The sequence below is a fragment of the Hemiscyllium ocellatum genome, chromosome 18 (assembly GCF_020745735.1).
Source record: "Hemiscyllium ocellatum isolate sHemOce1 chromosome 18, sHemOce1.pat.X.cur, whole genome shotgun sequence".
Classification (NCBI taxonomy): Eukaryota; Metazoa; Chordata; class Chondrichthyes; order Orectolobiformes; family Hemiscylliidae; genus Hemiscyllium; species Hemiscyllium ocellatum.
Genome location: NC_083418.1, coordinates 16,631,915 through 16,659,854, shown reverse-complemented (window position 1 = coordinate 16,659,854; position 27,940 = coordinate 16,631,915). Strand labels below are relative to the sequence as shown.

General features: G+C 44.7%; 1 protein-coding gene across 4 annotated transcripts in view; it reads right to left on the bottom strand.

Moving 5' to 3' along the window:
- LOC132824140 (tetraspanin-18-like) overlaps positions 1 to 27,940 on the bottom strand; it is a 186,531-nt gene that overhangs the window by 107,817 nt on the left and 50,774 nt on the right. The window contains exon 1 of one of the 4 annotated variants that reach the window (XM_060838396.1): positions 17,682 to 17,749. The exons of 2 other annotated variants lie outside the window; for them this stretch is intronic. The gene's annotated coding sequence lies outside the window, so the exon portion shown is untranslated. Of the gene's footprint in view, positions 1 to 17,681; positions 17,750 to 27,940 lie in introns of those variants that run through there. One more of the 4 variants, XM_060838395.1, reaches the window with a different exon arrangement.

Below are 27,940 nucleotides of genomic sequence, written 5' to 3'. Positions count from 1 at the left end.
GGTGTGGAATGCCCTGCCTGCAACAGTAGTGGACACGCCAACTTTAAGGGCATTTAAATGGTCATTGGATAATAATGTGGATGATAATGGAATAGTGTGTAGGTTAGATGGGCTTCAGATTGGTTTCACAGGTCAGGACAACTGTACAGCGTTGTAATGTTCTATGTTCTATGTTCTGTAAGCTTTCAGAGCACAGCTCCTTTGTCAGGTAAGCTACCTGATAAAGAAACAGCACTCCAAAAGCTTGTACTTTCAAATAAACCTATTGGACTATAACCTGGTGCTGAGTGATTTTTAACTTTGTCCACCCTATCAAGTCCAACACCAGTACCCCACATCCTGACACTTTGTAAACACTGTCGCCGTGTTACCACTGTCCTTTTGATTCCATTATTATCTTGTGGCAACCTTTAGAGAGAGTATGAACCAGCTACAAGTTTTTTTTAGCCCCCTTATTTGATCATGACAAAGCTTGTTGCACACAGCTATGTCGCATTTTAATTGAAACGTCGTTTGCTACTTCAAGCAATTCCAAGGTTTTCTTGTGTAAAGACAGTTGCTTTTTTCTTGCCCACTGTGCTCAAGGAAAACAATAAAATTCCACATCAAGCACAACAGATACAAGCACAATATAAAGTTTAAATGGGGAGAGTTATGGTGAGGGTTACAAAATGAAAGATCAGTAATATGCAGTCCTTCAGTTTTGTTAAGGCATTAGATTTATCCTGAGGCTCTGTCCTTCAATTGATAATTTATGTCTTCCACTGCACCACAATGTATGATAACTGCAAGCTCTCGGATTTGCTTTTCACTGATGTTACAGCCTGAAAGGCTGAGAGAGGAAAAAAAAGGGATAGCAAGAGTGCAAGGTTTCCAGATCTGATATTATACTTCCATCATTCTTCACTCTGCTCGTCCAAAGGCTAAATTCCTTTCTATCGTCCCATTGCTAGCTGTGTTGCTCCTTCCCAAGTTAGGTAATCTGCAGGAGACTTTCAGAAAGGAATGAATGAGAAGGGAGCATAGTGACCATGGGGTTTCAGTCATTTTGGTGCCATGTTGAGACTGGGTCTTGCTCACAGCTTGGCTCAGCTTACATAGATAATCATGGAGATTGTCTTAAACTGTTGTTTCTTTTTTATTAAAAAAATTATGAATATCCCAGTTTTTAGAATCAGATAAAGGAATCAAACATTGATAATCCATTTTCGCCACTAATGTGACAATATGGCCCTGTAGCAAATGCCTTTTTTTTTAAGTCCATGTATAGCATATTAACAGCATTACACTCACTGAGCATTACTCGTTTCTCAACAAATAACACATAAATAAAAGCAGGTAAAGTGTGATTTCCCCTTAACAAATGTGCACTGGCGTTTCTCAAATATATTGTCCATGTCTGGGTGACATTTACCTCACTTTGAGCCTGGCTGTAGTTTCTGGGTTAATTCTTAAAACATTTTATTTGAACAAGTGCGTGATTTGTAATTCTTCAGTCATCTGGCACCAACCCCATAACGCAGGAGGCTTGGGAGACTATGCCAATACTTCCTTAATTTCAATATTTATTTCCTCAGATTGGTCCTGACCAGCCATTGACTTGCCTATTTTCAGCACAAGCAACTTTTCTAATCACTCTGGTTCATCAAATTTTAACCCATTTACAGTCTCAGCTGTTTTTCCTTCAATATAACTTTTGCATCATCACCTTTCTCAGTAAAGATAGACACAAAATATTCATCTAGGGGTGACATGGTGGCCCAGTGGTTAGCACTGCTGCCTCACAGCACCAGGGTCCCAGTTCAATTCCCGCCTCAGGTGACTGTCTGTATGGAGTTTGCACATTCTCCCCGTGTCTGTCTGAGTGTGCTCTAGTTTCCTCCCACAGTCCAAAGATGTGCAGGTCAGGTGAATTGGCCGTGTTATGTACATTAGTCAGAGGGAAATGGGTCTGGGTGGGTGACTCTTCGGAGGGTCGGTGTGGACTTGTTGGGCCGAAGGGCCTGTTTCCACACTGTAGAGAATCTAATCTAAAAAAGATCTCAGATCTCAATACTCACCTTCAATTTTCCTGAGGAGTCAGATTGATCCTAAGATTGAAGGTGTTTAATTGATGACTCTACTGTAGTAAAATCTATGACACCCATCATTGACTCTCCTCCAGAGGAATTTTCTTTGCCGTGAGAATTAGCTTTATTGTCACATGTACTGGCATGAACACAATGAAAAGTTTACAAGTTGCCACTTCTAGGACCATGTTGGGTCCCAGCGAGGTACAGGTGCTTAAGTACAAATTCTTAGGGAAGAAAATTAGAAAAATAAAAATATAAGAGTTCAGATAAACAGTCCTTCCAACCAGACTGCACTAGGCTATACCTCGAGGCCAGGAGTCCGAGGCCACACTGAGGCCGGCTGTTTGAGGCCACGCTAAGGCCGGGAGTGTGAGTCCACACTGAGGCCGGGAGTGTGGGTCCACACTGAGGCCGGGAGTGTGGGTCCACACTGAGGCCGGGAGTGTGGGTTCTCACTGAGGCCGGGAGTGTGGGTCCTCACTGAGACCGGGAGTGTGGGTCCTCACTGAGACCGGGAGTGTGGGTCCACACTGAGGCCGGGAGTGTGGGTTCTCACTGAGGCCGGGAGTGTGGGTCCACACTGAGGCCGGGAGTGTGGGTCCACACTGAGGCCGGGAGTGTGGGTCCACACTGAGGCCGGGAGTGTGGGTCCACACTGAGGCCGGGAGTGTGGGTTCTCACTGAGGCCGGGAGTGTGGGTCCTCACTGAGGCCGGGAGTGTGGGTCCACACTGAGGCCGGGAGTGTGGGTTCTCACTGAGGCCGGGAGTGTGGGTCCTCACTGAGACCGGGAGTGTGGGTCCACACTGAGGCCGGGAGTGTGGGTTCTCACTGAGGCCGGGAGTGTGGGTCCACACTGAGGCCGGGAGTGTGGGTCCACACTGAGGCCGGGAGTGTGGGTCCACACTGAGGCCGGGAGTGTGGGTCCACACTGAGGCCGGGAGTGTGGGTTCTCACTGAGGCCGGGAGTGTGGGTCCTCACTGAGACCGGGAGTGTGGGTCCAACTAAGACCGGGTATTTGGATTCTCACTGAGACCGGGGGTTCGAGTCCATGCTGAGGCTGGGTATTCAGGTGCATGCTGAGACCCGGGACTGAGAGTTTGAGTCCATGTTGGGGTTGACTTTCATCCTGGACATCGCCAATGCAACCCGACGATGGGAGGTTAAAAGAAAACGTTAAAAAAAACACAAAGAAAAACAAAAAGAAAAAATATGGATGGAACAGATGTGCTACATCTTAGGAGTCCTTCTCCACCACCATCTTGAATGTCTTGCTTCTTGTCCTTTGCAATGGCTAGCTACAACCTTACAATACCACGGTCACTGTTTCCCAAACCGTCCCCACACTGATCCAACCTTACAATGCAACAGGCACTGCGCCCCAAAACCTCTCAACACTGATCCAACCTTACAATAACACAGTCACTGTTACCCAAACCTTCACCTCACTGATCCACCCTTACAATACGACATTCGCTGCCCCCCAAAACCCTCCCATCACTAATCCAACCTTACTATACTACAGACATTGTTCCCCAAACCCAAAACTCACTGATCCACAATTAAAATACCACAGTCACGGTTCCACAAACCCTCCCCTCACTGATCCAAACTTACAATACCACAGTCACTGTTCCCCAAAACCTCGCCTCGCTGATCCAACCTTACAATACTACAGTCACTGGTCCCCAAACCCTCCCATCACTGATCCAACCTTACAATACCACACTCACTGGTCCCCAAACCCTTCCCACACTGATCCAAACTGACAATACCACGGTCAATGTTCACCAAACCCTCCCCTCACTGATCCTAACTTACAATACCATAGTCACTGATCCTCAAAACCTCCACTCACTGATCCACCCATACAATACCACACACCCTATTCCCGAAATCCTCTCCTCATTGATCCACCCTTACAATACCACAGTTATTGTCCCCCAAACCCTCCACTCACTAATCCAACCTTAATATACCACAGACACTGTTCCCCAAACCAAACACTCACTGATCCACCCTTAAAATACCACAGTCACTGTTCCACAAACCCTCCCCTCACTGATCCAACCTTACTATAGCATAGTCACAGTCCCAAAAACCCTCCCCTCACTGATCCAAGCTTGCAATACGACAATCAATCTTCCCCAAAACCACCCCTCACTGATCCACCCTTACAATACCACAGTCACTATCCCTCAACCCGTCCACTCACTGATCCAACCTTACAACACGACAGTCACTGTTCCCCAAACCCACCCCTCACTGATCCACCCTTACAATACCACAGTCACTCTTCCCAAAAGCCTCCCCTCAATGATCCTAACTCACAATACTATGGACACTGCTCCCAAAACCCTCCCCTCACTGATACACCATTAAAATACCACAGTCACTGTTCCCCATCCATCCCCTCACTGATCCAACCTTACAATAAAACAGGCACTGTCCCCAAAAACCCTCCCCTCACTGTTCGAACCTTGCAATACCACATTCATTGTTCCCCAAACCCTCACCTCAATGATCCAACGTTACAATACCACAGTCACTGTTCCCCAAACACTACCCTCACTGGAACAACCTTACAATACCATAATCACTGTTCTCCAAACCTTCACCTCACTGATTTACCCTGACAATACCACAGTCACTCTTCCCAAAAGCCTCCCCTCACTGATCCAACCTTCCAGTAACATGGTCAATGTTCACCAAACCCTCCCCTCACTGATCCAAACTTACAATACCACATTCACTGTTCCCCAAACCCTCCCATCACTGATCCAATCTGACAATACAATAGGCACTGTCCCCCAAAACGTCTCAACACTGATCCACCCTTACAATACCTCAGTCACCGTTCCCCAAACCTCCCTCACTGATCCAAACTTACAATACCACGGTCACTGTTCCCCAAAGCCTCCCCTCACTGATCCTAACTTACAATAAAACAGGCACTGTCCCCCAAAACCCTCCCCTCACTGATCGAACCTTGCACTACCACAGTCACTGTTCCCCAAAACCCTCCACTCACTGATCCACCCATACAATACCACAGTTATTGTCCCCCAAACCCTCCACTCACTAATCCAACCTTACTATACCACAGACACTGTTCCCCAAACCAAACACTCACTGATCCACCCTTAAAATACCACAGTCACTGTTCCACAAACCCTCCCCTCACTGATCCAACCTTACTATAGCATAGTCACAGTCCCAAAAACCCTCCCCTCACTGATCCAAGCTTGCAATACGACAATCAATCTTCCCCAAAACCACCCCTCACTGATCCACCCTTACAATACCACAGTCACTATCCCTCAACTCGTCCACTCACTGATCCAACCTTACAACACGACAGTCACTGTTCCCCAAACCCACCCCTCACTGATCCACCCTTACAATGCCACAGTCACTCTTCCCCAAATCCTCCCCCCCCTGATCCAACCTTCCAGTACCACGGTTCATGTTCCCCAAACCCTCCCCTCACTGATCCAACCCCTCTCTGATCCAACCTAACAATACCACAGACACTGTTCCCCAAACATTACCCTCATGATCCACCCTTACAATACCTCAGTCACTGTTCACCAAACACTACCTCACTGATCCACCCTTACAATACCACAGTCACTGTCCCCCAAATTCTACCCTCATGATCCTCCCTTACAATATCGTAGTCACTGTTCCCCAAACCCTCCCCTCGTTGATCCAACCTTACAATACCACAGGCAATGTTCCCCAAACCCACCCCTCACTGATCCTAACGTACAATACCACGGTCACTGTTCCCCAAACCCTCCCCTCACTGACCCAACCTTACAATACCACAGTCACTGTCCCCAAATTCTAACCTCACTGATCCTCCCTTACAATGTTATAGTCACTGTTCTCCAAACCAACCCCTTGTTGATCCAACCTGAAAATACGACACGCACTGTCCCCCCAAAACTCTCAACACTGACCAACCTTACAATACCACATTCACTGTCCCCCAAACCCTCCCCTCACTGATCCGATCCTTACAATACCACATTCACTGTCCCCCAAACCCTCCCCTCATTGATCCAACCTTACAATACCACAGTCACTGTTCCCCAAACTGTACCCTCACTGATCCAACCTAACTATACCATAGTCACTGTCCCCCAACCCAGCCCCTCACTGATCCAACCTTACAATACCACAGTCACTGTCCCCTAAAACCTCTCAACACAGAGCGAACCTTGCAATACCACAGTCACTGTTCCCCAAAACCCTCCCCTCACTGATCCAACCTTACAATACTATATTCACTCTTCCCCAAACCCTCCCCTCGTTCATCCAACCTGACAATACCACAGGCAATGTTCCCCAAACCCACCCCTCACTGATCCTAACGTACAATACCACGGTCACTGTTCCCCAAACCCTCCCCTCACTGACCCAACCTGACAATACCACAGGCACTGTTCCCCAAACCCTCCTCTCAATGATCCAACCTTACAATTCCATGGACACTGTTCACCTAATCTCCCCTCAATGATCCAAACTTACAATACACAGTCACTGTTCCCAAAAACCTCGCCTCACTGATCCAACCTAACAATAGCACGGTCACTGACCCCCAAACCCTCCCCTCACTGATCCTCCCTTACAATATCATAGTCACTGTTCCCCAAACCCTCCCCTCACTGATCCACCCTTACTATACCACTGACACTGTTCCGCAAACCAAACACGCACTGATACAACCTTACTATATCATAATCACTGTCCCAAAAACCCTCCCCTCACTGATCCAATCTTACAATACAACAATCACTCTTCCCCAAAACCATCCGATCACTGATCCAACCTTACAATACCAGAGTCACTGTTCCCCAAACTCTCCCCTCATTGATGCAACCTGACAATTCCAAGGTCACTGTTCTCCAATCCCTCCACGCACTGATCCAACTTACAATACGACAGTCACTCTTCCCCAAACCCACCCCTCACTGATCCACCCTTACAGTACTACAGTCACTGTTCCACAAACCCTCCCCTCTCTGATCCAAACATACAAGACCACAGTCACTAATCTCCTAACCCTCCCCTCACAGATCCAACCTTACAATACCCCATCACTGTCCCACAAACCCTCTCCTCACTGATCCAAACTTACAATACCGCAGTCACTGTCCCCCAAACCATCCCCTCACTGATCCAACCTTACAATACCACAGTCTCTGTTCCCCAAATCCTCCCCTCACTGATCCAAAGTTTCAATGCCACAGTCGCTGTTTCCCAAATCCCCCCCTCACTGATCCAACCTTACAATACCATGGTCACAGTCCTCCAAACCCTCCCCTCACTGAACCACCCTTACAGTACCACAGTCACTGAACCACAAACCCTCCTCTCACTGATCCAACCTTACAATACGACAGTCACTGTTTTCCAATCCTCTCCTCACTGATCCAAACTTAAAATACCATGGTCACTGTTCCCCAAACCCTTCCCTCACTGATCCAACATCTCTGCAGGAGTTCCTCAGGATAGGGTCCTAGGCCTAACCATTCTCAGCTACTTCCATGTCATTTCAGCACCATTCACAACTTAGAATCATATCTTCCCTACAGTACAGAAAGAGACCATTGTGTCTACACCAACCCTCCAAAAAGCATCCCATCCAGACCAACCTCTCTACCCTATTCCCATAGCTAACCCATCTAACCTGCACATCCCTGGATACTACAGGACAATTTAATATGGCCAATCCACCTAACCTGCACATCTTTGGATTGTGGGAGGAAACCGGATCAACCGCAGGAAACCCATGCAGATACGGGGAGAATGTGCAAACTCCACACAGACAGATGCCCAAAGCTGGAATCAAACCCACGCCAAGTCACCATGCCATCACATTATAATATACTTGGCATATACTACATTGGTCTTAATCGACAAGGCCTGGAAAATATTTGGGTTTGGACAGATAAGTGGTAAACAACATTGTGTCACTCAAGTGCCAAGCAACGACACCATCTCCAACAGAAGAGATCCTTACAGTTGCCCCAGGATACTCAACAACCTCACCATCGATTAATCCTCACCCACTATCAACATCTTGGGGCAGTGTGGATGCCATTGACCAGAAACTCACTGGACTCATCACATAAATACTGTGCCTACAAGAGCAGCTAAGAGACTGGAAGGACAGTGGTAATGAGAAAGAGATTTATTTAACAATGTTTGAGCTGGTCCCCTAAGATTTTCTGCATTCTGTGGAGTCTGTGTTGAAAACGTCAATGGTGAAGCCATTACAATTGGAGGCAGAGAAGATACCAGATTTGGAGAAATTACTGAATCTTGCAAACTGGGTTTAGAGAAGAAACCATGGAGGAATCTAAAATCAAGGATGGAGAATTTTAATATCAAAGCGTTGCTGGACTGACACCCAGCAAGTACAGTGATAGGCAAAGAGATATGTAAGTATAGAGGAAGGAACACGCACAGATCGGGTTATGGATTGAAGACAGCCACCAGTATCAGTGGGGGCTGTATACGTATTGATAGTATGAGAATCAACCCCTCTCGAGAGGGAATTGATAATTGAGTGAAGAAGTTACTGGAACTGCTGTAAGGATACACTTCCAAAATAAAGAAAAACATTTTGCTCCCGAGTTTCAAGATTTTGATCCAAAATGAGGTAGCATCTTTAAAGATGCGCATAAAATACAAATGGGAGTGCGTATCCTTGTTTTCTTAATATTGTCTGTAGCACTCATTCGAGTGTGTGAGCTGGCCACTGGGAACCTGATCAATGGAAAGTTCAATCGGTATGGGTGCTGTAATCAGCCACTAAATTATTTCTCAACAGTTTCAAGCAGCAATCTTGAGTTTGATCACACCTTGATATTGAACACGCTGAAGGCTCCAGCAAGCAGGTGGTGTTTTAATCAGCTCCTGGTCCATTTTCCAATTTACAACTGGAGAAGACTGAGCCCAAGGTGGCAGTCATTTCAATACAAAATGGAATGGATTCACTGATAAGACAACACCCTTTCTTCCATCTCGCTGAGATAGAGGATCTGCTCAATCTCCTTCCTCCAGCTCTTACAAAGATTTCTGTTTATCATTTAAGGGAGGTTTCCATAGCAACTGCATCCCCAAGTGGCTAGTTGTCATAACACTTCAGATCACTGCACTCGCTTAAAAAGCAGGGGATAAAGGCTGGAAGTAATTGCATGCGTCTAGCTCAACACAGCTATATTCAGGAAAGAAACCATGATTCTTCCTTTCACATGATCCAAATGATCTCACAGGGACTTGCAAACAACTTAACCCTCCCCTGGTTTCCCAACGATCCATTTGGTTCCAGATGGGTTGAGATAGTGATGAACCTCGGACTGAATTCAGTGGCCTCCACACTGACAGATGATATAGTTTGAACTGAGAGATTTGGATAGGCTAATCCGAACAGGACAGCAGGGCAAATGGTGGGGAGGATGGGGGGTGCTTTCAAACTCTTTCTTGTATTTTTCTTTTATCCTCAACCCTCTCCTGTTCATTACTCCTTCCCTGACCAGCTCATGGAACTGAAGCAGGGGCTTACTTCCCTATGAATCTGTCAATTCCTCTGATGCTGACACAGGTCTGGCGGGAGATCATTGATGGTCATGTAGAGACCAAAGATAGCTGAATCAGGCAGCACGGTGGCTCAGTGGTTAGCACTGCTGCCTCACAGCGCCAGGGACCCGAGTTCAATTCCACTTTCACGTGACTGTGTGGAGTTTGTACATTGTCCCTGTGTCTGCGTAGGTTTCCGCTGGGTGCTCCAGTTTCCTCCCACAGTTTAAAGATGTGCAGGTTCGGGTGGATTGGCCGTGTTAAATTACCCATAGTGTCCAGGGATACCCTGGCTAGGTGGATTGGCCACGTGAAATGGAGGGTGACAGGGTTAGTTAGGGGGTCAGACTGGGTAGGATGTTCTGTCGATGGTCAATGTGGACTTGATGGGCTGAATGGCCTGCTTTCACACTGTAGGGATTCTATGAATTCCAGATGGAGGGACAAATGGTGCCCGCCATGTATTCCATTTCAATCAATCTGTTAGATGTTAAAAGTTTAGATGTTAGTCGGGTCTCATAACCCTCGGCAAAAATAAACCAAATGCTTCTGACCCCTTTCAATTCCCTCGGCCTTTCTGTTTGGTGCGGCAATTATTCTGTCTCAGCATTGCCTCGCAGTGGGGGTCTTCCCCGGACTGTCTAGATCTCACTGGCAATATCCCCTGCTCACAGTACAACCCCTGAGCAAGGATAACCGTTACTGCCCTTTTTGATTTGATTTGATTTATTATTGTCACACGTACCTCGGTATAGTGAAAAGTTTTGTTTTGCGTACAGCGCAAACAGATCATACCATACAATGTGCATCACAGTAAGAGAACAGAGCGAGGAATACAATGTTGCAGCTGCAGAGAAGTTGCACAGAGAGCAAGATCCACCATTAAATCTCAAATCTGAGAGGCCCATTCAGAAATCTAGTAACAACGGGGATGAAGCTGTTCTTGAATCTGTTTGTACGTGTACACAAACTTTTTTATCTTCTGCCGGATGGAAGAGGGCGGAAGAGAGTATAACTGGGCAGGACAGGCGTTGGATTATGTAGATTGCTTTCCTGAGGCAGCAGGAAGTATAGAGGAAGAGAGAGGCTGGAAGGCTGGTTTGCGTGACAGACTGGACGCCTCTCTGCGGTCCTGGGTATAGCAGTTTGCCAAATCAGGTGGCGAAGCACTCAAATAGAATACTTCCTGTGGTGCATCTATCGAGGCTGTAGAATGGAGAATTCCACCTGAGCAACTGGTGAACAATACTCAATATTACACAGGATTGTGGGAAAGCATAAAACAAATAAAAATCCAACACAAACCAATCTGTACAAACTACAATCCAAGTGGAGCAATCCTTGCGATGTAAGGGTCAAATGGTGGCTCCTGAAGAAGGGCTCATGCCCGAAACGTTGAATCTCCTGTTCCTTGGATGCTGCCTGACCTGCTGCACTTTTCCAGCAACACATTTTCAGCTCTGATCTTCAGCATCTGCAGACCTCAATTTCTCCTCAAATGGTGGCTCATACTGATTGACTTCTTTGCTTCCGTCTTCTTTCTCACCTACAGTCGAGTTTCAAAAACAATATTATCGAACCTCGGTGGGGGGGGTGGGGTGGAATTGCGGCCATGGAATTATCACATCTACAGACATTACCACAGATCTGAAAGGAGAAGAGATGTATTGAGGTTTCTTAAGCTTTATAAAAGAAGTCCTTTAACACATATGCTGATTAAGCCATTGAAAGCTGCCAGCAATGAAATATCTTGACTGGAGAGTGCTGATTGAACATCAAAGAGTTCAGCTCACAGCTATATTGTTTGAGAGCCTCAGATCCTGAGTAGGAATACATGCTATTATACCCAGTACAATGCAAGAGCCAAGAAGCACAGAGATAAGCTGTCAAAGGGGAGCCGTGGCCTTTATTAATCTAGCCACAAAGCAGAAAGGTGACATAGCAGGAAAGGAAAAAAGAGACTCTGCTTGAAACGGATTTCCTTCCCTCCCCTACCCATCACATGCTAACAGTGAGTGATTCTTCATCTCAGGATTGGGCGCTATACCTTTAGATACCTGGGTCCCACGTTCTAGAATTCCATCCTGGAACATTTCCACCTCTGCCCCCTTTAACATCCTGTTTAAAACCCATCTGTGACCAAAGGTTTTGGTCTCCCCTCTTTTGGCTTGTCATCCATTCTTATCTGAATATCCCTCCTGAGTCTGTCTCCATACAACTGCAGGCACGGTATAGACACATGCTCCCATATCGATAGAAAGATGGCTTGGGTTGCTCTGCTCGTTCTGCCCAATAGTTAATTACTGATCATTTTTTAAAAATTTGTTGTAGCTGATTTCATTTCACTTCCACAATAGCAGATATGGCAAGGCCATCATTTTGTAGTGGGGCATCTGAGCTGTGCCCGCTGACGTTTATGCCAAGCTGACCATCACAACAATAACCATCACCGTATGAGTTGGAAGACTGGCACTGTGGCACTTGGGAAATGGGAAAGTGCAAGGTAACAGTTCCTGGGAACCAGTTGAACCATTGCTGAGAGTGGTCAGGAAAATTTCAGCTCCCTCTGTATTATCAGTCATTTATAGGAGTGCCCATAAACCACGCTTTGCCACAAAACTTCCTCCGGACGCTTCGGTTTCCTCCCACATTCCAAAGATGTGCAGGGTCGGTGAATTGGCCACGCTAAATTGCCCATAGTGTTCAGGGATGTGTAGGTTAGGTGCCTTCGGTATATGTAGGATAATAAGGTACAGAAATGGGTCTGGGTGGGTTACTCTTTGGAGGGTCGGTGGGACTTGTTGGGCCAAAGGGCCTGATCCACACTGTAGGAATTCTATGTAGGAATTCTAGATTTAGCTTTCTTTGTGAAGAGACATTGCTGTTTTATGTTCTGATCTCTTCTTTCCTGTGTGTTGTCCCCATGCTGTATGACCTTCCCCTGAACTAGAAACTCAGGGAATGGGAGATGGCTGCTGTTAGCCTCAATCCCTTCCTTCCTGTGACATTGCTGCTTCTCAGTGCAGGCTACATCTCTCCCACTACGGTCAGGCACAGTCAATCATACGTGAACACCAGCCTTGCATGTTCAATGGTCAACAGGCACAAGAGCTTCGGCCAGTGCCAGCATCTGACACATTCCCTGCAACATGTGCTGCTCTTTCCATCTCCTGCAGTCCAGGAGAGCATCCCTCACTACATCATAGCAGTCCAGGAGAGAGACGGAAGTGGAGATGGAAATTGTCAGATATTTGACAGGCAAATATAGCCCATTCCTTCCATGCCTGAGTTAAGTTAAGCGACTGGAGATAGAATCTGCCAGAGACCTGGGGATGCTGTCTGGTCAATCTCAGTGCTAAAGACACAGGATGAAACCACAACATGAAGCTACAACCGAGCCAGCACAAGGTTGTCTTCCCTTGTTTAAGTCTTTTACTCCCCATTTCCTAACTCCTGGATGCAGTGACTCGTCGCTGGGGACCACTTCCACCTTGCCCATCATTTCTCTGTGAGTTTTGACATTGTCACAGCCCAGATTCACAACCCACCCCCACCTCTCCACCATGAACCTAAGGCAACATAGGAATTCAAAAACAAGGGTTACAAAACAGTGTTTGGTACAGGAACACTGGAGGGGTTTCTGCTCTATAACCCAAGAGGTGTCTGCCAACACAGATGTCAAAAAGCCCTAGAGATTGACCTTTTATATATATGCAGCTGGGTAAATTAGCTTAATTAGGGAATTTTAACTTATTTTTAACAGGATCTGACAGAGAGAGCTAATCAAGGAGTTGGCGTTCTGCTCCTGCTCTAACCTGCACCATTTACCAGCGCAGAATAATCCCAAGGGAATGGTTTCACATCGGAACTAAAGAGGAATACTGGTCATTCACAAACCATCAGAAGCCTGCTCTCTGAGGGACACTGAAACACAACACAGGGAGGGAGCAGGCAGAACTGCACGAGAGAAATCTCATTCCAGACTCTCTCTTTAATACAGTTACAATGATGACCTCATTGCTTTCTGTCTTCACTCATTTAATCCTTCAGTCCACACAGGAACTGGAGGCTGCTCGTCTGCTACTCTCCGACAGTCTTTCTCATACGGGCAAATTTTCTTTCTTCAGTTCGACGCATGAACACAGACCTGACACACGCGGACTGCACAAAGAATAACTGTGTCCCTCACTCAGTCTCATCCTTACTCCATTAGTCGTTATCACATTCACACATCACTCTATCCCTCGATCAGTCAAACTCCCAGCTCTGCATCTGTCAAGGTCTTTCACAATCAGCTTATTCTGTCAGTCTTGCCCTCACAGCTCAACATCTATTATTCTCTCAAGTGCATCGCTGCCTCAATTGCTCCTGCTGGCGATTCACAATTTACTTCACTCTGTTTAAAACTGCAGTGATTTCTTCACAGTAACAGCCCACTGTCCAGCTGCTTCCTGGAGCCAGTCAATCTAACCGGCCAATGGTCTCACTTTCAATTATAAAATTGCACCAATATAATAATTTGGAGGAGCCGGTGTTGGTCTGGGGTGGACATAATCAAAAATCACACAGCACCAAGTTTTAGTCCAACAGGTTTATTTGGAAGCACGAGTATAATGACCTTTCATGAGTGGCACACTCACGCTGCCAGCAGTGAATTCTGACACTCAGTAAATCACTTGGCTGCGTGACACTTCCAAGTTATTTCCTCCGGTGCTAACAAATGAATTCCAAATGACTGGAATTAGGAAGCACATGGCAGTCTCTGTGAGCATCCCTTCCCGGCAAAGCACCCTATAGAGCAGACCCCATATGTGAAACTAGCAGGAAAGTCAGACTCACTTGGTGTTACAATGTAGGACCTGCCTTCTCTATGACACCGAAATGAAATGTCTCAGTGAGACCAAGCGAGCCACATTGAGCACAAACACATTCACCTCGACTCAAGTACTCTGAAGTGAAAACTCTGACTGCAACTGGAAGCTTAAATCCTCTCAGATTAAAGAGATGAAGGGGGCAACGTTGAGATTGACGCTATTTCTCTCTGCCTGTTACTCCTGCCATAAGCAAATTACTTTGGTTCAAGTCTGTCCACAGACAGCAATGAGGTCATCATCATAATTGGTTCAAATATGGAGCTAACTTCTTTAAAGAGCAGATTGTGGAGGCTGAACATGGAGTTATCGGACTGAAACTTCCACACTCACTCCATCACTGACTTGTGACCGAGGCGTTCTCTCTAACAAGGCACTCTGCTCTTTAATACTGTGGCTTTTTTGATTAGTCAGTGTATGGAGAGCATTGAGATGGATCTCAATAAGCTACAGCATATCGAAGATCTTTCCACACCCATCTCTTTCAAATGTAGATCAACTACAGTTATTTCAAGGACGGGGTCATCAGTCACGTCAGCAGTATAATAACTGGCAAATTTATTTTATATGTGAAAATAATGGACGTTAATAGATTGTGCAGATGCGGTAATAACTGGCTAGTATTGATATTTTAAAGATTGTATTATGGAGCCAGGCTACACAGGCAAGGTCTGTAATCCCTTTGGGTGTCTCCTTTCCGGAGTCCCTCGGGGTTACAGATGACCATTTCCTCTCCATTATGGTGAGCTCTGAATCCAATGCAATGCTCTGTAACCTCTGTCACCCAGGCTGGCAGTCAGATTTGAAGAACGTGATGGATAGGTTGAAGGTCTGCGCATTCTCCCTGAAGCCTCGGCTGTTCCTGATGAAGTCTCCCAATGTGTTTGGCTCCTTGCCAAACCACTCCCCTGCAATCCTGGCTGATCACAAGGAGGGCTTTGCTTTGAAGACATGCCTGAAGTGCTTGCACTGTCCACCATGTATCTCCTGCTGTAACTGAGGTCTCCAGTCAAACAGCTGATGCAGGAGTCTGGTGTCAGTCTTTCCAGAGATTAGCTCCTCAGGGCAGGGCAAATTAGACTGGCAGAGGATGGTCCTGTTGGACAGTCTCTCTTTGTCACTGGATTGTGAGGATCTTGCAAAGGCTACCATAGAGTCATACAGCACGGAAACAGACCCCTCAGTCCAGCAGTCCATGCTGACCATAATCTCAAACTAAACTAGTCCCACCTGCCTGCACTTGGTCTATATCCTTCCAAACCTTTCTTATTCGTGTACTCATCCACATGTCCTTTGAACATTCTAATTGTACCCCCATCCACCACTTCCTTTGGAAATTTATTCCACACACAAACTCTGTGTAAAGAAATAGCCCCTCATATATTTTTAAATCTTTCTCCTCTCACCTTAAAAATATGTCCCCAGACTTGAAATCCCCCTTCCAAGGGAAAAAATACCTGCCATTCATCTTATTTATACCCCTCATGATTTTATATACCTCTATAAGGTCACCTCTCAATCTCCTATGCTCCAGTCCATCCAGCCTCTCCTTTCAACTCAAACCCTCCATTCCCAGCAATATCCTGACATGTCACTTCTGAACCCTCTCCAGCTTAATAATATCCTTCCTCTAACTGGGAGACCAGATATTCCCCAGTGCTTTGAGTTGCATACTGTTTTAATTCTCCAGTCTCTAGATCATTTCAGAACACCGGGATCACTGCTGCATGACCAACCACAACCTTAATCTCAGCTTTGAGATTGCCAGACCCCAAATTCTTTTCTCCCCAGTTGTCTGAAAGCTCAGTGGTCACTCTGAAGGCAGCAATGAATTTGGTTATCTTTGCTGAGAGGAGTTTATGGGTCTTACTCAATGGGGATGGTGTGGAAACTGGTTGGAAGAGGACCTCAGTTTTCTGGAAAGGCCCATTTTCTCATATGCTTTGGAGAAAGAGTCAGCAATGACCTGGAACCTGGTCTCTGATTTGAGTGTTGTCTGACTGAGGTTGGCATTCTCTGGGATTTAGATGCAGGACTTTATCTCTGCTGTGTTTCTGAATTTCACCAGGGATTCCATCTGCCTCAGAGACTTTGTTGTTTTTCCAATGTCCAATAGCTCTGAACCTTAGGTACCATACCATCGACACACTCCCTACCTGTGGGGCAGTTTACTTTTATTCATCCATGGGATGTGGGTGTCACTGACTAGGTCAGCATTTATGACCCAACCCCAATTGCCTAGAGGACAGTTAAGAGTCAGCCACATTGTGGTGGGTCTGGGGTCACATGTAGGTCAGACCAGAAGGATGGCAAATTTCCTCCCCTAAAATAGATCATGGAACCAGATGGATTTTGAACAGCAATCAACATTCAGCCAACTCTTGATTCTAGATTTTAATTGAATTCGAGTTCCACTAGCTGCCATGGTGGGATTCAAACTGGAGTTCTCCGGGACAATGGCCTGGGGGATTGCCAGTCCAATAGCATTATCACTACCCCACTGTCTCCTCGCCAACATGTAGGGGAACAGCATCTGAAAGATTGAAGGGGTAGACACACCTTTTCCTGGAAGCAGAGCACCACAGAGGGAGCTCCCCCATCAGAAATGAGCTTGCTCAGAGATTTACCCTCTTAACTAGAAAACTAGTAGGTGTTCTCTTTGAGACATTTAACGCCAATAAAGGATTTGACAGGGTAGATACAGGGAAACTACTCAGACAGCCCAGAGTAGAGGCCTTTCAGGGGTAATCTGAAACTCATGCCTGGAAAGGTCTTCGGTTCATTAACCATCATTTCCAAATTTCAAAACTGAGCTCGATAGCCTTTTGAGCATTTACGGTAAGCAGCCACCATGTTCTTATTGAATGAGACCGGTGCTGAATGAGTTACACTTGTAACTTCCAGAATTATAACCTGAGGATGAACATCTCAATCTTTGACAATTGAACAGAGAAACAACTGTTTCACACAGATAGCACCAGCACAAGGAAAAGGAGCTCCCTCATGTCTTTACACTTCACATCAGCAGTCAAATCACAGCAAACATATTGGTCTTAGACCCATCCACATCTAACGAGCATGAACTAACTGTATTTAAGCAAACACATGCCTCCGCCAACTGATAACCTCCGTACCCAGTCCTTACCTCACACGCAAGGAGGAGGTCAAATCATTCTCTTCCAGCTGGTCACAGTGCTGTCTGTGAAGCATCAATTCAGGATTACTTTTGAAACAAAATTTTATTTACAGCTTGGTTAAGCCATTGCTAATCCGTTAGATAGGAGAAAGGAGCAGTACATGGCAGGAGCTCTGTTATGTCACTCTTTTTGAAAAAATTGTTCGTCTAACGCTGGCAGAGAGAAATCACAAAACATTGCTCTGGCAGAAATCAGACAGTTTTGCAGAGAACCTATCAACAGAGTTAGCTTTGGCGCCAGCAAAAGGAAAATGAGAACTGACAGGTTGAAAGTGCTGGATTGACCCTAATGGACTGCCTTACTGACTGAACAGTGGTCCATTGGGAAATCATGAAGTCAATTCATTGCAAACTTCCAAATCTTTCCTCTGCTCCACTAATACTGAACACATGGTGAAACAGGGGGCAGCAGCTGTATCCCCTCACAGAAACACAGTGAGCCTCCACAGCAACTAATTCAGAGACAACTCCATCTAAAGGGGTTTGCCTCAGACACAACAATCAAAACAGACTTCAGCCCAAACTTGTAAAATGGTGAAATACCATTTTACAATGAAAGGGGGATGAAAGATTAATGTTACCAGAAGTAGCAAAGTAGCCTGCCCAACTGAAAGGGGCCATTGGGACATATTGGGTAAGCTATCAATGGTCAATAATTCTACACTCACTGCCAGAGACCCCTGATAAGCTGCATCAATAGATATAAAGTTTAGCTTCAGCAGATATTTGATTCTTGCGGTCTTGCGTGTAACACAGTTATATTTCTCTCTATGGTGACACACTGATTTGTTCTGCACCTCATTATAACAGGTAAAAGAGCAGGTTAACTGCCGAGGGAAACAACATGGCCTCACACAAGCCAATACAATGACCTGGATGGAGTTTGTAAATCTCTAGAATATTATCAAACAAACATTTTAGAAAACCTGGACTTACAGAATCAGGATAGAGCATTGCAGTTTCCCTGACTATTTTCCAAGTTAACATCACTCTATCCTTCAAATACACTTTTTTTCCAAATAAAGATCATCTCTGATTTGAACTTTACTGATCAGATTCATGTACACCTCCTGCCTTACACGTTCATGAACCTCTGTGTAAAGTATGTTTAATTCACATGTTCAATGTGTTACTGTTCCACATGTTCCACCTCCAACAGAACTAAGAACTTGGTTATCACGAGTCTGGCCTATTCCTGTGCTATCTTCAGAAATGGATCATGTTCCAAGGCACATGATGTACAAAGCTTTTGGGAAGGGAAGGACAGCATACCCCATGTCACCCTCATCCTCTGCACAGACTTTAGGATACAAGCATTAGAGCTGATTTTTTTTATCATTGGCTTAGAAACTAGAGCTCCGTTTCCCAATATTGTGGTGGGGAGTTCTGAATGCACTCACGGTACCATGGTATTTTCACTCCAGGGAGGCAGAGACGGACGAAGTCAGTGCCATTGCCTCCCAATGCAGGCCTGAGGTTAGGACACAGCTAAATGGATGCAGAGGCAGAAAGGTCACCTTCATTCATAGGGCTATCAGTCCCATTCTGAGCATGACTCTTACAATCCAGCCCTCACCATTAACCCTTCACCTCCCACCTACACCTCACCACTATCCCTCCTTACTTCTGATATCTCCATGCCCTCCCATACTTTCTCATTTCCCCCATTCCCACATAACCATTCACTCTGCATCCACCAAGTCTAGAACTCTTCAGCCATAAAGTAACAATAGGAAGCTTTGAACTATTCAGGAAATAAAAAAAAAAATCCATTCAAAGTCTATTTGAGAAAATGCTCCTACTAAAAGTTCATAAAACTGTCAATTGACCACATATTGCTCATCCGACACCCCTTAACAAAAATTCTACCACTTCAATTATCCATAAATTCTAGTAATGTAAGAAAACAGCAACTCAAAAACCACCTCAAAACTTTTTAATCCATTGACACTCAAACTGTAAATCACACAAAACTAGCTATTCCCGTCATAGTTATTGAGAGCTCCTACTAAGCTAAATCCATCAGTTGGAGTCGAAACTTAATCCAGAATTTACAATGAGAATTGCACAACTGAATCAATAAACCGTCCAGAGCCCAAGAGTCTTTGAAGCTGGTGGTGGAGATGACCAGACATCAGTTCATACATTTCAAAAGATCAGAAGACTTTTATATTTCAAAAGATGAGGAGATTATTCAAAATTATTCAAAACATTCCAAGCACCTCTGAGTTTTAGACTATGCAAATGTCTGAACTTTTTATTAATGTATTAATCAAAGTTTAAAGCATTCAAAAAATACATTCAAATCATATTCTCAATGTTGTTGAATATAGAAGACCACTTTATCCACTGGACAAAGTACTCTAATGCAAGCAAATACTTACACAATGCAAGGCAATTTCAAAGTCACCTTCTAATGACTGAGCCCTAATCACTTTGTGAAAAGCAAATTTAAATTATCATAGACGATTACATTATGACTTCTGAATTTTTTCAAGTTCTTTGAATCTCACCTGTTATAAAGCTTTTGACTCCACAATGGGCTTCCCCCAAGGTTCACAAACTGGATAATCTGACACATCTCACATGTACTTTAGAAATCTTCCTGCCTTAGTGAAAGTATCAATTACTGGAAAGCTTACAATTGAGCAGGCAGTTAAAAGGCCAAATGACTTTGACTGAGCTTTGTTTATCCTCTGAACAGCAGCTGATAGAAACTGATGTGAAATTTTGAATTGAAGGTCTACATATCTCTAGTTTTGCCTGCCCCAAAGTGGGTTTGCCTACTGAAAGGATGGAGTAATCTGTTCCCGAGTGTCGCTATGTGCTGATGTTCTATATCTCCTCTGTGTTGGGTAGCACAGCTCTGACCTCCTGCACAGCTCAACTGGACTGTAACATTCCACCTATTCCTCAGGAAAACACCTTTGACGACAAGTCCAGCAGAAAGTGGTCCTCATGCAATGTCTTTGAGGATCCAAGAAGGTGGTGAAACTTATCAGATGGTCCCCTGAGCTTAGTAGAATACCTTATTACTGGAAATTTCCAATAATCAGCACAATGTATATTGTATTGTATACCTGTCACATTGTTCCTCCATGCCCAGAGAAATGTCCTGTATGGCAATGGTTATTGTCCACCTCATTGATGAATAGAAAGAGATGCAGTGATTTTTATTGATGTTCATCCCGAGCAGCTACCTAAATGCAGAATTCCATGCTCAACATTCTGTTCCCAAGGAAATGGACATGAACTATGGCCAGAGGACTGTCAACTCAATGAAAACAGACTCTTTGGTCTGCCTGAAATGTAGCTAGTATCCCAGTGGACAGAGTTGTGGATGACTGAGTATTGCAGACTGGCACATTTTATGTTCAAGACTATGTGCTGAGGGACTGATGAGAGCAGCTGCTGCAAACGTTCAATGGGTAAAGGTCAATTCTCAAGTCCCTCCTGCTATAGTGCACTATAAATCATAGAAAACTCCTCAGACTTTCAGAACTGGAGAATGTTTGACATGACATACAAATCTACATTCTAAAGGTGACTTGTGGGGCAAGGATATCGAGGCATCTTACACACTCCTTTGAAATATTTGTATTATACTCTATAATGTCAAATTTGACTGTTCTGTAATGTACTTTCACACATTTTATATTTGAAGGAAATGAAATCTGCTTCACATATTCAGAAAACTCTGCATAAAATGTGTCCATATGTGTGTATGTTTCCCCGGAAGCTCAGGAATAAATGCTATCTCCTTTGAGTGAAATGCCACAGAGAGAGGGAATAATAGGGAGAATGTAGAGACTGTAAAAATAGATGAAGGGTTAACTCTATCTTTGCTTAAAGAATAGTTACTCATTAATGTGGGTAAGGAGCTAGGTCACAGTGATGCCAGATCAGCTCAAACTGAGACCTGAGTCTGTCAGGTTCCAGAGATGTTGTCTCTTACAATCCCTTAGGAGAAAGTGAGGACTGCAGATGCTGGAGATCAGAGCTGAAAATGTGTTGCTGGAAAAGCGCAGCAGGTCAGGCAGCATTCAAGGAGCAGGAGAGTCGGCATTTCGGGCATGAGCCCTTCTTCAGGAAAGAAGGGATTTCCTGAAGAAGGGCTCATGCCCGAAACGTTGATTTCCTGCTCCTTGGATACTGCCTGACCTGCTGCGCTTTTCCAGCAACACATTTTCAACTCTTACAATCCCTTATACAGATATACTCAACTTCAATAAGATATGCTATTGGGCACTCACCTGAATGTACAGCATGTTCAGTACCATTCAGTGACCCCTCAAATACTGAAACAATCCATGTCCAAATGCTGCAAAATTTGGACAATATCCAGGCTTGGTTTGACAAGTGGCAAGTAACATTTGCAGCACACTCGGACCAGAGAGTGGCCATTTCCAATGGGAGAGAACTTAACCATTGTCCCTTGATATTCAATGTTATTAAAAACATTGAATACCCTGTTATCAACAATCCTGGGAGCTACCATTGACCAGAAGCTCAATGGGACAGGATATATAAACATAATGACTATAAGAGCAGGTCAGAGGTTTAGAATCCTAAAGCAAGTAACTCATTCCCTGACTCCCAAAGCCTGGAAGAGCCAATCTAACCACCGCCCCTTGAAATTCAATGCTGTTCCCACCACTGAATTCCCCACTATCAACATCCTGCAGTTATTGTTGACCAGAAACTCAATAGGACTAACCATTTAAAGATAACGGCTACAAGAGCAGGTCAGTGCTAGGAACACTGTAGATCCTGAGACAGCGCCTTCCAAACATATGACCACTTCCATCTGGAAGGACAAAGGCAGAAGACACATGGCAACACCACCCCTTGCAAGATCCCCCCCAGGCTACACACTACCCTGACATGGAAATACATTGCTATAACTTCACTGTCGCTGGGTTAAAATCCAGGAATGCCCTCCCTATAGCAAAAAGGCAGCAGCTCACTACCAGCTTCTCAAGGTCAACTAGGGACAGGCAATAAATGCTGGCCCAGCTAGCAATGTCCAAATTCCATGTATGAATAAAAAAGGAATTAATATTACAGTTCCAAATATATTCTTACTAAACATTGCGAAATATTGATTTCATGGTGACTTTTCTGAGGCAAGAGCCACCGCTGAAATGAAATTCAATTCCTGTCACACTACCTTCACACCAATCCATGTTGTCATGGCAAAATGTGCTGGAACATTGGCCTCTCACTTCCAGAGATTATGTGCAAATGAGTCAAACAAACAGAGGCTTTTGAATAACGTGTATAATCAATATGTCTCTCACCAGGCTGCTGGGATATAACCCTGTTTGATGTAAAACGGAAAACTTTGGGATTCCTGTACTTTGAGATTTCACTGCACACAACTAACAAATTATAATATTTGAATTTGTATAGTGCTATGTTAACTTGCCATATAATTCATTCCATTAAACTTTCTGAAGAGCAACAGTTTATTATAGGTGCCATTTTGCGCAACATTATCCGACAGACAGTAAGTATATCAGTTCTGCTCCGTGTGTCATGTTGGTCGGGTCAATGGGAGGATTTCCACTCTGGTTGTACCAGGTGGTTTTTAACTATTAACTCAAAAGGCAAAAGAGGTTGCTCAACCTGACAATGCAACATTCACTCAGTCCTGGAACATCTGCTGGGTTTTTATATCTGAGTCTTGGTGTAAGGTTTAACCCCTAATCTTCTGATCGAGAGGGAGGTAGGTGCTACTGAATAATCCACCTGATAGAAACAGATTGAAATTCAGCACCATGACAGAAATAAGAGCACACCTGATGTTGTCTCACCAATTCTAGCCAGACATCCATATTTTTGTAGCGTGTTCCCTTTGCAATAAAGGCTAATGTGCCATTTGGTTTCTTAGTCATTGATGTATTTCCGTGCTAACATTCTGTGTTCCTTTGCACCTACGTGTCTCTGAACATCACCATTTAAAAAATGTTTTAAAGTAATATTCAGCTTTTCTATTCTAATTCACAAAACAAATAACCTCAGACTCCCCCACACTTTCCAACCAAGTGTCGCAATGCTGTCCACTTTATGAAGCTACCTTCAATTCTTTGCAAACACTTTGACTTTTAAAGGGAGTGGTAAACATGGTCAGGTCACCACTCTGTTGATAGTTTTATCTTGTTGTTAAGAAACAGCTCCACATTTCTTGCAGGAGATTTGACGACAGCTCCAGCAGAAATGTGTAGCATACCTTAAATCCAACTGTGCCCCTGTAGTGGAGGGAAGTGCGAAGCTAGGGAGGATGGGATACCCCTTCTTCACAGCAGTACCTGCTTTACTTTGGGAGTTAAATGTCCTGCAACTACTTTCACCACTCCAGTGAAAGGGCAAGGTATATGTATGAGATTAGAATGTCATGTGGTCATGTGCCAACTAACCAGGTACCTAAGGTGGCAGGTGGATAGAGTGCAAAGGGTGCTAGGCCGGTTGGATGCCAAACTGGGTGGAGCACCAGGACACAAAGTGGGAAAGGTGCCAGATAAGTAATTGACTGTTTACAATCGTTCCAATTGGGTGGGAGATATCCATGATGCCGGATGGTGGGGGAGTGGAATTTCAAGCCTCGGGAAACTGGGATAGGGTGGGGAGTTGCAGTATCCTGAAAGGTGAAGTAGATGCTGGGTCCCAAGGGAGTAAATATGGTCCTGGGTCCCGGGAGTGATATTGGTGTTGGGTCCTGAGAGTGGGGGGAGAATTGAGTGTTAGCAGAGGATATCTGGTGAGTCCAGTGGCAGGGAAAGATGGGATGTGTTAGATCAGGGTCTGGGGTGGATTTACTGTGGTAGTTGGAGAGTACATTGATTAGATATTTAATAGTCGAACATTTCTTTAATATCTACTAGCTTAATTGCAATAGAGCCCTCCAAAATTCTCTGATTACAATGATTTGTACTTTGAGCGTTCCAAATACAGATGGATTGCCCTTTGGAATGTCCAATTTCCTGGGTAATTCCAATGTAGAGTATGCTACCTTGGGAGTTCTGCAGGGTCTTAAGTATACCTTCTATCCACCCTGCAGAAGCAGCAAGCTGGCTATCACAAAGTCCAAGCTACTCCTAATAGCTAACCTTCCCAGCTTGCTTTGCATTGTTAACAAATTTGGATGCATTACTCTCAGCCCCGTCTCCTGAGGGATGAATACAGATTGTAATGGGGTGACACCCCGGCACTAATCCATGCAACATTGCAATGGATACCATTCACAAGCTTGAAAGTGCCTATTTCCTACTGCCATTTTCCAGTCTATTAACTAATCCTCCATTCCCCATTCCCAAATTCCATGGGTCCTCATCTTGCACATTAACCGTTTTTGTGGCACTTAACTGATTGCCTTTGGAAACCAAACCTACTGCATTCAGCAGCATCCTTTATTCCAGTTGCATCCCTAAGAAATTCTAATAACTTGGTTAGACACAATTTTTATATCCATTAAGTAAAACACTTAAAACATAGGTGCATGAGTGAGGGGTAAATATAGGGTAGGGGAATGGGTCTGGGTGGGTTACTCTTCAGAGGGTTGGTGTGGACTTGTTGGGCCAAATGGCCTGTTACCACACTGTAGGGAATTTAATTTAATCTAATTGAAAAAAAAATTGATTATGGGATGTGGGGATCACTGGCTAGGACAGCATTTATTGCCCGAACAGGTAAGGACATCAGTTTCCTCCCCTTAAGGAGACAGATTTGTTTTTACAACAATAACATTAGATCCTTAATTCAGCATTTTTACTGAATTCAGATTCCACCATCTACCATGATGGATTCAAACCCAGGTCCCCAGAAAATTATCTGTGTTTCTGGATTTATACTCTAGTAGTAAGGCCACTGGGGCATCATCTCTCCCAGTCTTCTCATTGCAACACACCAGCATCTCACGTTTCTGAAAGATCTCCATCAATTATGACTCATACTTTACACTTGGAGCTTCATTTCATCCCATCATATATTTAACACTGTCACAAGCCTCACACCTACATCTCACATCTCACACTCACTGTCAGCTATTGGAAGGCAACAGATACCATCATCCGAACAAGGAGCATTAGGCTGACAAAGACATTTGCCTCTCTCTTTCAGGACAAGATGGCGAAGAACTGAAGACAGCAGCACACAACTGGTGGATAACCGCATGTCCTTACCATCACTGGTACTCACCATCATTGGAGTAGTCTTGACTTAGGCAGTGGTCACATTGGTTCCTTTACTGCAAACCTACCTTTGTGTTCATCGCCTTTCAGATACCCAAAAACTGGCACCTGACAAGGGATGGTGAACAGGAAGAGTTTAATGAGTCTCATGACAATAAAATCCCATTTCTTGATCCAACACTCACAACAACCAGCTGAGATACTTACACTGGTTACACCTCAGACAGTTGCATTAAGGTTAAATCTGCATATGGTGAGTCACCAAGCAAGAGTGGTCAGGCTGGAAACATGCAACACAGGATGTGGTAACCAATGTGTTCTTCTGTTGGGGCCTGATAGGAGGACTTTGGAGGTAGTGGCATATGGAAAAAAGCTGATGGGTTGACACTCCTCTAAACATCACATCATTTATCGTCCCACCTCTTCCAACGTCCTTGCTACATACTCTCTCAGTTATCCAAGGTGATCATAGACTCTTTACAGTGTGGAAGCAGGCTATTCAACCCATTGAGTCCACACCGACCCTCCAAAGGTGTACGCCCTACACTAAACCCATAACCCTGCATTTCCCATAGCTAATCCACACTCCTGGACACTATGGGCAATTACTCTGGCCAATCCACCTAACCTGTACATCTTTGGACTATGGGAAGAAACCAAAACCCACGCAGGCAATGGGAGAATGTGCAAATGTCGCACTGAAAATCACTCAATGGTGGAATCAAACTCTACTTTGGAGCAGGTAGGCAGCAGTGCTAACCACTGAGCTACTGGGCTATCCCGATTGTGTGGAACCGAACTTTGAGCATGTGCAGAGAACATGGTCCCTCGGAGTGTTAATGGATACGTGTATATCATGTGATGGCTTATGATAGGTGGGGGTGACGATTGAAGGCCAGTGCTTTGTTTTTGGCTCAGGATAATCAAGGATTGATTTTAATTTCAGAGACTTCAAGTCTTTTAAAGTCTTTCATGCAGTTCAGAGGAGACCTAATTGGAGTCAGAAAGAAACAGTCATAACATTCAATGCTATGGGCCTAATGTGAGAAAGTGGGATCAGTGAGCACAGAACATTGACCAGTACAGCACAGATACAGACCACCATGTCAATGCCAACTATGATGCCATTCTAAACTAAGCCCCATCTGCCTGCACATGGTTCATATCCCTCCATTTACAGTCTGTTCATGAGTGTGTCTAAATATCTCTTAGAAGTTGCTATTATCTGTGTTTTTTACACCTCCCCTGGCAGTGTGTTCCAGGCACCGACCACCCTCTGTGTAATTAACCTGTCTCTCACACATTTCCTTTAAACTTCCCCACTCTTACTTTAAACATGTGCCCCTCAGTATTTGACATTTCCCCCCTGGGAGAAAGACTCCAACTATCCAAGCCTCTCATAATTTTGTGTACTTGCAAGCCCCCAAGGCTCGAGCAAAAACATTCCAAGTCTGTCCAACGTTTCTGTAGTCATGGTACACTTTGGTACCAATGACATTGCTAGGAAAAGGGATGAGGACTTTAAAAGTGAATATCAGGAGTTAGGATGGAAGCTAAAAGGCAGGACGAGCAGAGTATAACCTCATGATGGCTACCGGTGCCACAGGTTAGTGAGTCCAGGAACAGAGAGCGAGTGCAGCTGAACATGTGGCTGCAGAGCTGGTGTAGGAGAGTGGGTTTCAGGTATGTGCATTGTTGGGATACCTTCTGGGGGAGATGGGACCTGTACATGGAGGATGGATTGCACCTGAGCTGGAGGGGTAACAATATCCTGGGAGGGAGGTTTGCGAAAGCTCTTTGGGAGGGTTTAAACTAGTTTGGCAGAGAGATGGGAACCGCAGCTACGGATCAGAGGATGGGGTAGCTGGTGAACAGGCAGATATAGCGTGCAGAGAATCTGTGAGGAAGGATAAACAGTTGATAGGTCAAAATTGCAGTCAGTACGATGGCTTGAAGTGTGTCCATTCTAACGCAAGAAGTATCAGGAATAAGGGTGATGAACTTAGAGCATGGATCAGT